The 12,915-nt window shown below is 45.1% G+C and overlaps 1 protein-coding gene across 4 annotated transcripts in view; it reads left to right on the top strand.

Moving 5' to 3' along the window:
- LSAMP (limbic system associated membrane protein) overlaps nucleotides 1-12,915 on the top strand; it is a 1,016,243-nt gene that overhangs the window by 707,854 nt on the left and 295,474 nt on the right. The window lies entirely within an intron of this gene.

Raw genomic sequence — 12,915 nt, 5'->3', positions numbered from 1 at the left:
AGTCTCCCTTGTGTGCTGTAGCATTTCTCCTTGTCTGAGCTGCTTAGAATACACGGGGAAAGAAACCAGTGAAGGGTTGAGGAGTGGGGGAATAGAGGTGGGGAAAGAGATCTGCTGCCCCAGACCAGGGGCATGCCAGAGCTGTCGCTGTTTAGCACTGCTTTTGTGTTTAAATTTGGCAGAGTGCACATGCCTTTGTGGCATAAGGTTGCGATGGATGGGGAATGTGGTGGCTGTGGGTATTTGCAAAGTCCTTTTGCAAGGATCAAAAGTCAGGAACTATGTGGTGGCAGATTGTGAGTCTGTGCCTTAAAGTGAGGGAGTCACATGTACTTGGGACGTGGAGTGAATCTGTGACTTGGATCCAGGAGCCATCTCTAATCCCCAATGCGGTACTGTGCCTAGAACATACAGCCTGCGCTGGCTCAAGTGTTTACTCCAAACAGCAAAATTTAGGCAAATAGCACTGAAGTGTTCTGTGAATATTTTCATGAATGTTAAAAATGAATTCACTTTGGCTGCAGCTGTGCTTCCTTTGTGTGTGTGCATGTGCATTTTCTTTTCTCTCCCCCTTGTGAATAATCTGAGTGGATGAGTTTTCCTTGCCCTGATGTTCACGGACAGAATGTTTTTAAAAGGTCCATAGATGAGCAAAACAAGGCTCTAGCAGCAACTTTTGCAGCTGGAAGCCCTGTCTGTTCAGATCTCCAGGCATGTGCCCCTTCCTCACCTTAAACCAAGACACTAATTTTGTGTGTATGCCTGCGGTGCTCTTGATATATATTTATGTTGGATGCTGCTTAGGGAGCAGCATCCAACCCCTCATAGGAGCCCAGGCATAAAAGCAGTTGAGCAAGTGAGATGTAGAGCTGATCACAGCTTGAGCAACAATAATTTATGTGCACGTGACAAGAGAAAATTACCTTTAAACTCTGCACCCAACCAATCAATCTTGCAGCAGCCCGTTTTTGCTCAAAAAGGTGCCTCAGGCCAAGCCTATCAAGCTCAGAAAAAGAAAGGTTAAAATGTTCCAACATCATTATCTCTTCCTTTTCCTTTGGAGAAGAGGAACCACAGCGACAAAGCCTAGCTGACTCCTTCACACCAGCTCCTTTGTAGTGAGTTTCATTCCCACCCCCAGCCCAGATTCCCAACTGGAGTCAGCACAAATTTGTCCATGCTCAGGCCCAATGCTTATCTGGTCAGTGAATAGAAAGGAGAGCATGTGACAGAGAGGATCAGGCACAAATAAGCATGTTGGAATTGGAAAATACTCGAGAGGGGTTGAAAACATTACCACTGCAAGGTAGCAATTATTGAGTACTGCAGGTAGTACAGGTATGCTAGGAAACCCCTCACTGCTCCAGGGTGTCCTCTGAGCTTGGAGAAAAGTGAGATTCCAGGAGCGATTACTCCTTGAAAAATGATTGTCCCCTCTCTGCCAAATATGATGTAACATGATCTGTAGTCTCTATCCCTGCAGCAACAGAGCAGGGAGGCTGCACCAGCTGAGGCAGTTGTTTATTGAGGCTTCACAGGGGAACGGGCAATGGATCCTCCCTCCTCCTATGAGCAGACACATGTGTGGGCTGTGATTTAGTGGGCCATGCTTGTCCCTTCAGTGCAGGCAGGTTTATTAGCAGTCCTCTCGAGTCAAAGGACAGGGAAGGTTTTAAGCTGGTGGAAGGAGATGGAGAGGGGCTGTTGCAGCTGCCCTCCCTCCCCCCTCTTCACATTTGCTGCCCCCTTAGCCTTTGGTATGCTGGTTAAATAAGGGTGGTCCTTCCACAACCCCTGACACTTCTCAGGTAGGTTCTGTACCCTGTCTCCAGCTCTTGAGATTGGCCCCACAGTGTATTCATTTTCTCTTCCTACACAGAATGCCTGGTGCATATATGTTCTGTGAGGTCATAGAAAGGGTGTGTGTAGGAGGGCTAGTAAGAAGTGGGGCTGTGTCACCAGTAAAGCTCTTCCCCGCAGAAATACACTTGGATGCCTTTTGCCTCCAGTGATGTGTTTCTTTCCTGCTTTCAGTTGCGATCCAAGTTTGAAATGGAGTGGTAGGAGATCCCATTCATTTATGAGGTGATTGACAGGCAAGAGCTTAGGCTGCAGGCTGGTGTGAAAGCCACCTTGCTGCTGTCAGCAGAGGAACACACTTCAGTGTTGGTGTGCTGTTATTCTACTCCTGGAACTTGGAAGGAGGCAACTGGGGGGCTTTTACTCCTTCCTTTGTAGCTCTTTCTTGGGTGGGAAGCTTGACACTCTAGCGAGACACTCACATGGGGTGACACATCAGTGCTGGGATGCAGATCTGAGATTTTCTTCTGCAAGTGGCAAAGAAGGCAGATGCATTTAAAAGACAATGCACAATGTTAGGGAAAGTTCTCAGTGTTCAAATTGCCAGACCTCTCTAACTTTGAAGCATCAGGAGTTTAGCTGGTGCGTTATGATCATTTCAGCCAGATTTGTCCATTGCAGAAGCTGTAGAAACTTTGGAGGCAGCCCCACGTTTGTCCCCTTATTTGTCACAAAACCATAAGGTGTTACAGAAAAGTAAAGCCAGCTGCTGGTGATGTAATAAGGATGTTCCTCAGCGCTGGTCACTCTTTATTAACCTCCCGTGGCACTTCTTTTTGTAGGACTGTGTCTCTGAATCTCTGGTGAAAACCCACATATCTTGGCTGCTTTTGCACTTAAGGGAAACCTGAGATTGGCATCCATAATCAGGAGCAGAAGGTGCTGCAGGCAATCTGTCTTCCTTGCACTGCATTAAACCCATTTTAGTTTTTTCAGTTAAATATCAAATTATCTGTCCACCCACACATCCTCCCCACTGCATACACTGTGGCTAGGGATGGGCCATCTGTAGGACGTTTACCTGGTTAAGGGGGTCTACAGGGGTTCTTGCGTAACATGCTTCATGCGTATTCATTGGCCTTTAGAGTGGCATTTCTTTCCTTCCTATTCTCCTGGCTGGCCTCCAGTACTGGCAATGAGTCAGAGGCATGCAGGTCTATCAATTTGAAAAGTGTGTCTAAAGGAGGAGGAACACGTGCAGCTTTGTTCTTCCCTGACTCGAAGGAGCACTTAAATGCAGGCCAGGTGGGTCAAGGACTTTGGACATGGTCAGACCAGTTAGCCTTTCAAATGTTTTTTTGGGTTTTTTTTGTTGTTTGTTTTTTTTTCCCCACAGGAAGCTTAAAGTGGGAGCAGCATCCGGAGCAAAGAGAAGGAAGGGCATGCATTAGATTTTACAGCATCATTATGTTGTGCTTGTAGCTGTGTCCCTGCTTCAGTGGTAGTGCTGGCTGCTTGCTGATCACTGCAGCAGGGTCCTGTGTCTCTTTGGAGTGCTTTATGTTTTTAAGGAGATGTGGTCTTGTTGGATGGACTCCAGAAAAGAGAAGTGGGAATGATCATAAGTCTAGACAGCATACTCATGAGAAGAGATGGATGGAAATGGGACTGTTAGGACTAAATGTGAGATGTGCATAACAGCATGCAGGTACATAGGACACAAAAGAAAGGAACTACATCCTCTGCAGAAGAAGATGGGGTGGAGTTTAAGATTGTAGCAAGAGAGACAGGTTTGATGTCAGTAAGCTCTGCAACAGTAAAGATAGCAAAACATTGAGTCAAATTTCCTTGGGAGGCTGTGTAACTCCATCACTGGAGGGCTTTAAGGACTGGCTTAGACATATACGAGGAGTGACAGATGCCACAAATGACAAAGTAGAACTGATCTGTCTTTCACAGAGTAGAACAGACTAGATAGCTCCTTTGGGTCTCTTCTACCTCTGCTGCTTGATTCTGCGCTGCCTTCAGGCTCAGAGAACAGCAGGAGCACAGGCAGAAATGCAGCTGAAAGTTTCAGGGAAGTGCCTCAGTGAGATGCTGAGTGAGCCTGGCTGGTCAGTCCTTACCCATTTCTTTAGCTGTGGCTGACCTTCTCCCTTCCATCTCAGAGGCTCCAAGGAGACTGTCATCAGTGCCACTCTAGTCCAAGCACATAACACTTAACCTATCTGGCAAAAAGAAGTAAGAATCAGTGCCAAAACTGTCCCTAAAACTGCTTTTCTTCTGCAGGGACTCAGATTTTTTTTCTCATCTGCTGCCCTTGGAGGGCCACAGGACCTACAGGATGTTTTACCATAAGCGTGGTAGGGAAAAACAAATTGAAGGCTCAGTGTTTTATCCTGGGAAAGTTTGATGATGTTGCTGAATGCTCACTTCATGAGGCTTTGTCAGCATGTTCTCTTAATGAAATGTCACCTTTTATCGGTATAAAATCACTTTGTGCATTGGTATATGAGCCCATGAGGATTTGATTCTACCTGGTGAGGGGTGGATGCAGTGCAATTTATGAGTACTCCTGGGGCTTTTCCCCACTAGGGAGGTGGCATGTGACATAAGGCCCAAAGTGGAGCAGGTGGCAAGCCTTGCAAGTACTGAGCATCATGCCTTTAGCAGTGAACTGGGTGCACGTGAAGCAATGAGAAAACTCCAGTGCAGGGAGGATGTAAGGGTGAGTAGAGAAAGGATGTGAGAAAGGATGTCTTAAGAGGATAAAGAGCAATTTAAGAGAGGAAAAGCTATTCAGGGAAGGAGGGGAAGAGCATAAAGGGGCCTGCTGTAAAGTTTGGAGTAATGTGCTTGGTGTTACTCTTTCTCTAGCTGTAGTGACCCAGGCTGTTGCTAACCTGGCTAGGCAAGCTGCCACAGGCTGTCTCCATTGCTCACCCACTGTCCACTCTCATCCTGTCTCTGACTGGTGTTTTCTTGTCAGCATTTCTCTCCCACAGATCGATTCCTCCTTGGCTCATCCCAGTGATTTTAAGCATAGAGAGAAACTTCCTCTTGGCGGTGAGAGATAATCAAGCTGAATATTACCCATCTCTGAAGTGCAGGCAGTCCGTGAGCAGAGCCAAAGTCAATATCTTGGCAGATGTTGCCTTGCATTGATTTATCTTCTCCTAGAGCAGGGTGGATGGTCTCAAAGAAAGCAGCATGGTCACCTGGCCAACCCCCAAAACATTTGCAGGCTACATTAGCTTGCTTGATTTGGTCTCCAGAAGCTGCTCTCCTCAGTGTCAGGGGCTAGAACAGCGTGGTGCCAAACTCTCAAATCCCTCCTTTGTGCTCATCAGTGTTATTTCTTGTGCTGAGACACATCCTGGGCTCAGAGCACCAGCTCACGGTGCTGAGCTAAGCCAGCCTCATTTGCTGGCTTAATGGAGCAAGGAAACAAATGTGTATGCTGCTGCTGGCGAGGGGAGAGGAACAGGAGACCCATGCCCCAGAAAGGCCTTGCAACATGGGGGTTTTCCTTGCAGGGAATCTGGATGTGTCAGAGAGGAAAGTAAGAGAGAGGAAGCTTCTGTCTGAGCAGCAGGAATGGGGAAAAATAGGAAGGGCCCCTCTTTAAACTAGAGAAATTACAGTCAGCAGATTGCTGTGTGGGACAGGGTGGGAAGAAGGGGGGCTGCTGGCAGATAGAGGGGGATGGTGGAGGCAGGCTGTGGGTAAACCAGTTGCCAGGCAGGAGGACCAGGTCAGAGTGCTGTTCCTGGGCTTTGCCCTGTCAGAACAAGCAGACAAAGCATGCAAGGCTACCTGTATAGAGTTCTAGTCCCGAGCTCCCCAGCATAATACACTCTCTGTTTTCAGAGACCTTTGAGCTCTCCTCCTATGTCTGGCAGCTCTAGGTTTGGCTTTGGCAGGAAAGGGACTCCAGCAGAGTAGGCAGGGGGTTTTGCAAAACCACAGCTAAAGAGAAACCATCTGTATGATCTCAAGTAACAGACACTCGCATGCACAACCCATCCCCGTTGGTATGATCCCCTTCCCCCAGCCGCTTTTCCCAGCCCCTCATCTCCCCAGTTCTGGCTGAACCCTTCACAGCTCCTCTCTGCCCACCCTGCCGTTTTCATGCTGGAGCAGCAGGCACTGCACAGATACATATACCACATCTCTGGTTCTGCAGTTTCCCCCAGGGTGTGGACAGATGCTGATTGTCTTCATGCCCAGTTGGGGACAGCAGGAATTGTTATAAATAGCATCAGTCCCTTGCGTGGCAAAGACAGAACTTTCCCCTAGAAGTCCATTGCTCTTCTCCCAGGACTCATTGGGAGGTCTTTTAAATGTCACAGAACGTTTGCAGCAGAGAGTACCTCTGGAGGCTTCCTGTGGTTTCAGGGCTTGATCCAGGCAGAAAATGGAACAAGTTTGCTGAATCTTTCCTCACAATCTGATTCTTTCTGTCTGCCCTCGTCACTTTTATGTGAACAGCAGTTTCTGTTCAGAGGAGACTTGGGACTGAAATAGGAGTAGCTGCAGAAGTGAGCACTTAAGATGCATAAACCTGATGTGTTGAGGAAGGAAATAGGTCTGGGGCAAAACAAGGGATATAAGGATGCCAGGACAGAGATGGTGTGGGGGATCTCCAGTTCAGGAGAACTTTGCTGGGGGTACTGCCAGTACCACAACAGCAGAAAGGGGTGCTAAGAGCAAGAACACTTTCCTGCAAGAAAGTAAAATGCTTTTCCAGCACTAAAGATTTCCTCTGCTCCCCTCAGGGCTTGATTTGCTTCTGTAGGAGTGCAGATTGCATAAGGAGCCAAAAGTAACCCGTTTAGAAGCAGGGCTGTTCATCCTCCCTCTCCTCTGCTCCCTGCCCTCAGGCAGAGGGTGTTGCTCAGCACCTCTGCAGCCCTTTCCATCTCCACAGCTGACACCAGGCTCTGTCCTCCTGGCAGCAGCCGGACACCCCCTGCTGCAGCACCATTTCAGCCCTAGGCACTGCTCGCTGCTGCTGAGGATCCTGTTGGCATCAGCAAAAGTTCCTTGGCTGGGGGTTTGTGGCTACAGGGGCTGTGCTGCGCTTGCCAGCTGGAGATCTCCCTGTGGGCACTGTGGGGAGAGGCCCTGGCGGCTGTGCACACTGGTATTTAAATTCAAGGTACTCCCAGGACATTCAGGGAGTAAGAAGGAACAGTACCAAGACTTGGATAGCCACCTTGTTGGAACTCAAAATGTCCCTCAGACATTTTTGGAGGTTCCAGGCCCTGGTCAGAAGCGTTTTAGACCCCGGCAGGCAGCTGGAAACAGCTGTGATTTTGAGTTTGAGCCATGGAATGAGTTACCAACCTCGCAGGTAGAACAAGAAGTCACAAAAGTTTAGATATATTATAGTAGAAGTAGTAGAGGGAAGAATTTTTTAGTTAGTACAAGGGGGTTTTAGCACCTGTACAGGGGGGGTTTTACTTTGTACATGGGGGTCAGAGGTTTTAAGATGGAGGAATGTAGGTCAGTCCCGTTCCTACTTTTCTTCTTCCTTGCCTCAGTGTTCTTGATGATGTTGGCACTCATGGATTGGTTTAGAATAGAAAAGCAACATTTAACATAGGTAATAGGTATTGGGGAAAAACTGTAAACATTTATCATGTAATATATAATATAAAAGATAGCAGCAGCCGGGGCAGGGGGAGAGAAGAAGAAGACAGAAGACAGAGAGGGTGTCAGGGGTGTGTGTGTCTCTGCCTGGGCTGCTGACCAAACCACAGCAGCCAGAGAAGACAATCTTTTAGATAACTTGCAATAAACTGCCTTGAGACCGAACAACAAGAGGCTGCAGAGTTTTCTTTGGAAGCACGGGTTGGAGGAGAGACTTTTCCACCACATGGAACCCCTGAACCTGTCTGGGGCTCCGACACCACCTCACGTGTGCCTCCCAGAGGCTCCCCAGTGCCTCATGGAGGCCCAGCTTGGACTGCTGTTGTACCATATATTACACTGTCGGTCTCTGCTTGTGATTTCTGCCCTGTCCTTGCTTGTTCTTTGGTTTCCTTTGTGTTTATTATTCTAATTTATTGAGTTACTTGGAGTGTTTTCACAGACACCAAGGCTGCTTTGCAGAAATTAATGATTGTGCATTCTGCTTACATAGACCTTGCTTTTATGTGATAGAGACTAAAATATGCTCAGAGAAAATGAAAATGTTAACCTCTATTAAAAACATGCATAGAAAAGTTGTTGTCAGATCTATGCCAGGGCATATGAGTACTTTGAGATTATTTAGCTCAGTAGCCCCTGCCATTTCTTAATCTCTAAGTATTTTAATTGATTTCCCTTTGAGACAAACCACTGTTTGTCCCTATTTTGTAGTGTGCAAAACTGAGGCTTGAAAATGAGATTTGTCTCAGCAGATGAGTGGGCCAGACATGGGTGACCAAAATTTTGCTGGCTGGAACCCCAGTTTTTAGGTCCTGTTCAGAACTGTGCTACCTAACTGGCTGCTGGACTAGAATATCACATTAGTGTCTCCTAATGTAATGCAAAAGCAGGAGATCATCTTTCCTCAGTTGTGGTCAGAAAGGCCAGATCTTGGCAGTTCCAATTTAGTGGAAATGAAGCTGTGGGAGGGAACGCTCTACGTTTTTTCTGTTCCCAAGGAAATGTATGACTGGTATTTGCCATCTGAGTGTTCTCCTCAGTGAAATGGAGATTCTGGTCCAGAGAATGAGCATCTTTTATAAAGGAGGAAGCTACCTCCATGCATTTTTTGTAAAGGAAGGGAGGAAATTGAGAGGAGATAGCTACACATAGCACTGCAAAGTTTTTTGTTGGGTTTTGATGTGCTTATTCACTTTTTTTGGAAAGGAGTAAACCAGGATATCTAAAAAGGTGGTTACAAAGTGTATACCAGCTCACACAACTCTGCAGGAAGATCTAGATGGGGTCATTAGAAATGACAGGCTTGTAAATCTTGGCACTATGTAGGTGGCAGGTCCTTTCAGGGGCTGATACTATAAATCTGTTGAAACAAGCTGTCTGTTCCCTAGAAGTTTACTGAGAAAGTGCACTCCTTGATTGGTCAGGGAATGGCAGATGCAGCATTTTGTGGAGATCTCAGTGTCACTAGGGGTGACATGATACAGGGTGGAAGTTTCAGCTGCTGGGACACAAGCCATCTGAAAGGGAAGATTCTTTTCAGGTCTTCCACGAACTCATTAAAACGTAGGATGATCATTTTCCTCTCCTGCTTGAACACTTAAAAGTCCTTAGGAGAGAGTGCCTTTCATACAGACTCTTGTTTAGCATATATGAATTTCCTCCCAAACAGAAGAATTTAAGAAACAGCAGATGATAGCAGAACCCTTTTACATCAGTATCTTGCATTTTTAAATTTGTATTATATAAGATAATACAAAAACCTCCTAAGTGGGCAAATATGCAGAATCATAGAAATAACTTGCTGATAGGAGAAATTTCTGCATCCTGGACAGATTGTTTCCTGCTCGTAGTCTGAAGCAAGAGGATTTATATCACTGGTGGTGGTGGGAAGAGGTCATGAGCAGGGATTTGTCCATCAGGTGTAAAGTGACCATTGGTATCCTGTAATGTACTGCTTTTTGGGATAGCGTTAGGCCTGGGTGTTACCTTGTGGCAGTGAATTACACTCATTATTGCACTTGGTAGGAAAGCAGCAAATCCTATCCAGCCTTACATGGGTAGTGTTTGTTGTATGGGAAGTTCCCTACCATTATCACCATGTTTACCTTTGCTGTATTCTTCATTGTTTTATATATCCTTCACTATCCAGCCTGCTTTGTTTCCTCTTGAGGAAAAAAGCCCAGTGTTTTCAGTCTCTCCTCTTACAGATATTTTGTGAGGTTTCTAACTCATTGCTGTCACCTGTCCCTGAACCCTTTTTATTTCTATTGCATCTTTTGCAGATAGGATGACCTGATATGGTACACTGTATTGCAGTACACTACTGCACTTAGTCTCATTTTTTCTCTTTGTCTCAGTGCATCCTATTATTATGTTTTGGTTCTTGTCCATTCTGAACAGAGGATTCTTATGAGGTTTCCATGCATTTATCTTAATTTCTGAATGACTGTGGTTAAGTTAGAAGCCAACAAGGTAACTCAGATAATTCCATCCAGAATGTGCATCTCCTGGCATTGTGTGCTTGGTCAGTGCTTAAGACAGAGTATAGCCCAGCAGAATGCCTTTTTCTCACTTATTAGTAAACTGAGTCGATGCACTGCTCATTTGAGCTCTTGGTTTATGGAGCTCTCCTTTTTTTTTTTTTTTTTCTTTCCTTAAAATTAACTGTTTCTTTAAGCAGTCTTATTGCCTTCCCTGGAATCTTTGAGGTGAGGTGTCACCTCTGGTAATGGTGCAAGAATGCTCCTGTGGTGAGGTTGCTGTGCTCTGCTCATCAGTCGAGCACAGTCACTTCTGAGGTGGAACTCTGTAAGTATTAAACAGCAAATGACAGTGGGTTCAAGACAAGAAAAGAAGAAGAAAGCATCCAATTTCAACTGCAGGGACTGTTTTGGAAGGTAGATAATAATTAAAGTAAACGGAATTCAGACATTTAGACAGTCGTTGTACTCAGCGCCTTTGAAAAGTGTCAAGCTTTGATTACAACTCCTTTTTTTGGTTTGTTTATAATTTTATCATATAAAAGATTTTGCCCAAGGAATCTGCTGTCTCCAATATTTAGTCGCATGAAGATAGAAGATACTAAGTAGTGTCTTTGAGTAGAGGCAACCCAAAGCCATCTGGCAAAAAACATTGTGAAACCAATCCTCCTGCTGCACCAAAGGATGAAACATTCCCAGAACTCTGCCACTGTGCACATCATTGGAATAAAATTCTCATCAGCATCTTTCAAGCATCATTAGATTATTTTTTATAAGTGAGGAATTAGGGGGAATGGGCATGGATGCTGGTGAATGAAGATATAACTTTAAAAATCAGAGATAGAAAAGGAGGAATTAATACATGCTGCCTTAGAGCAAACTATCTTGGACTTGCTTGTTACCTGACTACATACTAGACTACTGTGATTATTTCAGTCATACTTTATTTGAGCTATGTTACTTCCTGTGAAACAACAAGTCCTTCTGCTTTGTAACAAACTTCTTAAACCATGTGCTTGACCTCAGTTCTCAGGAGAGCCTGCTGGAAAATACAAATGTGCAAGTGAAAAGCATTTGCACAAAATACAGTGCTTGGTGTGGTTTTGACCTGAAATACACTCTAATAAGTTACTGGTAGCAGAGACTGAGATTACATGATACTCAGTAGAAATCCAGCAGTGAATAGCTTACTTTCTGTTATTTTTCTCCTATTTAAATTAAGAGGCAGGTGGAGGAAGTTGATATTCTAAGAGTGTGTTTCTCAGGAACAGTATAGCCAGACCTATCTCTTTAGTTAAAGCTCCTAGAATTTTTAATCTCCTAAAATTAATACCAACCTAGTGTGTGTTTAGTACATGCTATTGGTATGTACTTCCTGAAATCTTTGGAGTGGATGGGGACATGCCTGCACTTAGGATGTGAAATACAGTAACTTCTAGCATGATAGTATTGGCAGTCTTCAAGGTCTGTTTGAGACCTTCTAGGAAAAAAATTAACTCTGTGCACATCCAGTACTCTACCTGCTTCCCCTCTTCTGGGAGCATGCACCTGTGGAGCCTGGCAGGGCTGGAAGTCCCTTCAGATAACCAGGACTTTGGCACATTACAAACTAAACCAGCCTTTCATATCATCTCCTGCCCACATCTCCTTTCCTCCCAGAGAGCACTTTGCCTCCCACTCCATCTCTGTAAGTTCTTTCTCTCTGTTCAATCCTCTAAAGCATTTTACAACTCTAATTAGACACATATCTCCAATTTACTACTATTTAAAAGGGTAAGCAGTTAATGTCGTAAGACTGAGAATGCCTGTAATTAATTGCTAACTCCAAGGACCCGGCTATCTCTCTAACCAGCCTTGTCTCAAATAGCATCTCTCTCTGTTAAAACCTCTGTTCACAGTAATTAAACAGTAGGGAGGAGAAGCACCTTGGAGCCTGCCCAGCCAAGTCTGTCTGACACAAAGTGAGGCTGTGTCAGGCAGTCCTTTTTTATCTGACTATCTGGCATGGACATAATGGGACAACAAATTTTGATGACTCCCAAGTACACTCCAGCTTTGTCCAAGAGACTTGTGTAGCAGGATCCCCTCTGTGCCACTGCCATTGAAACACGAAACCAGTTGGGATCCTCCTCATCTCTGGTAAAACAATGCATCCCTAGGAGGATGACAGGCAGTGCTTCCACCCTGTTCCCAAAAAGCAAAGCATTATAAGCTGAAGAAGCTGGTTTGTGCTGCTGCCTCTGAACACTAAAGCAGTTTGTGTTGGAGCATCCTGCAGAGCAAAGCCTGGGCAGTTCTTGGGTCAGGTTCTGCTCTTTACAATAGCCTTCAGCCAACATGTTTGCAGGTGGAAGTGCTGCTGTGGTGGTCACAGATGTTTGTCATGCATATACTGTGCCTTGTGACACAGAGGGAGGTGATGGTTGCTGGGGGAATCTGTGGTTTGCAGTGAGAACACACTGAAAGCTTGGTCTGTGGACTTGTAACCTGGCATGGTTATTGGCTAGCTGGATGCATAGAATCTCATCTCATCAGTTAAAAGTTTTAAATGGAGATGTGTTGGAATTCAAAATGTCCCTCAGACATTTTTGGAGGTTCCAGGCCCTGGTAGGAGGCATTTGAGACCCTGAAAAGCAGCTAGAAACAGCTGTGATTTTGAGTTGAGCAATAGAGTTACCAGCTTTGAAGGTGAACAAGCAGTCACAAAAGTTTAGCTATTATAGTAGAAGTAGTTACAAAGTAGAGGGGAGATTTTTTTAATATTGTACAGTGGGGGTTTAGCACCTGTACAGGGGGGGTTTTGCTTTACACATAGAGGTCAAAAGTTTTAAGATAGAGGATTGTAGGCCAGTCCTGTTCCTCCTCTTTCTTCTTCCTTACCTCCATGTTCTTAGTAATGTTAGCACTTATAGATTAGTTTTGAGTAAAAAAACACCATTTAATATAAGTAATAAATATTAAGAAAAAACTATAAACATGT

This window comes from Lonchura striata, chromosome 2 (genome assembly GCF_046129695.1).
Source record: "Lonchura striata isolate bLonStr1 chromosome 2, bLonStr1.mat, whole genome shotgun sequence".
Classification (NCBI taxonomy): domain Eukaryota; kingdom Metazoa; phylum Chordata; class Aves; order Passeriformes; family Estrildidae; genus Lonchura; species Lonchura striata.
This window is presented reverse-complemented; position numbering and strand designations above follow the sequence as displayed.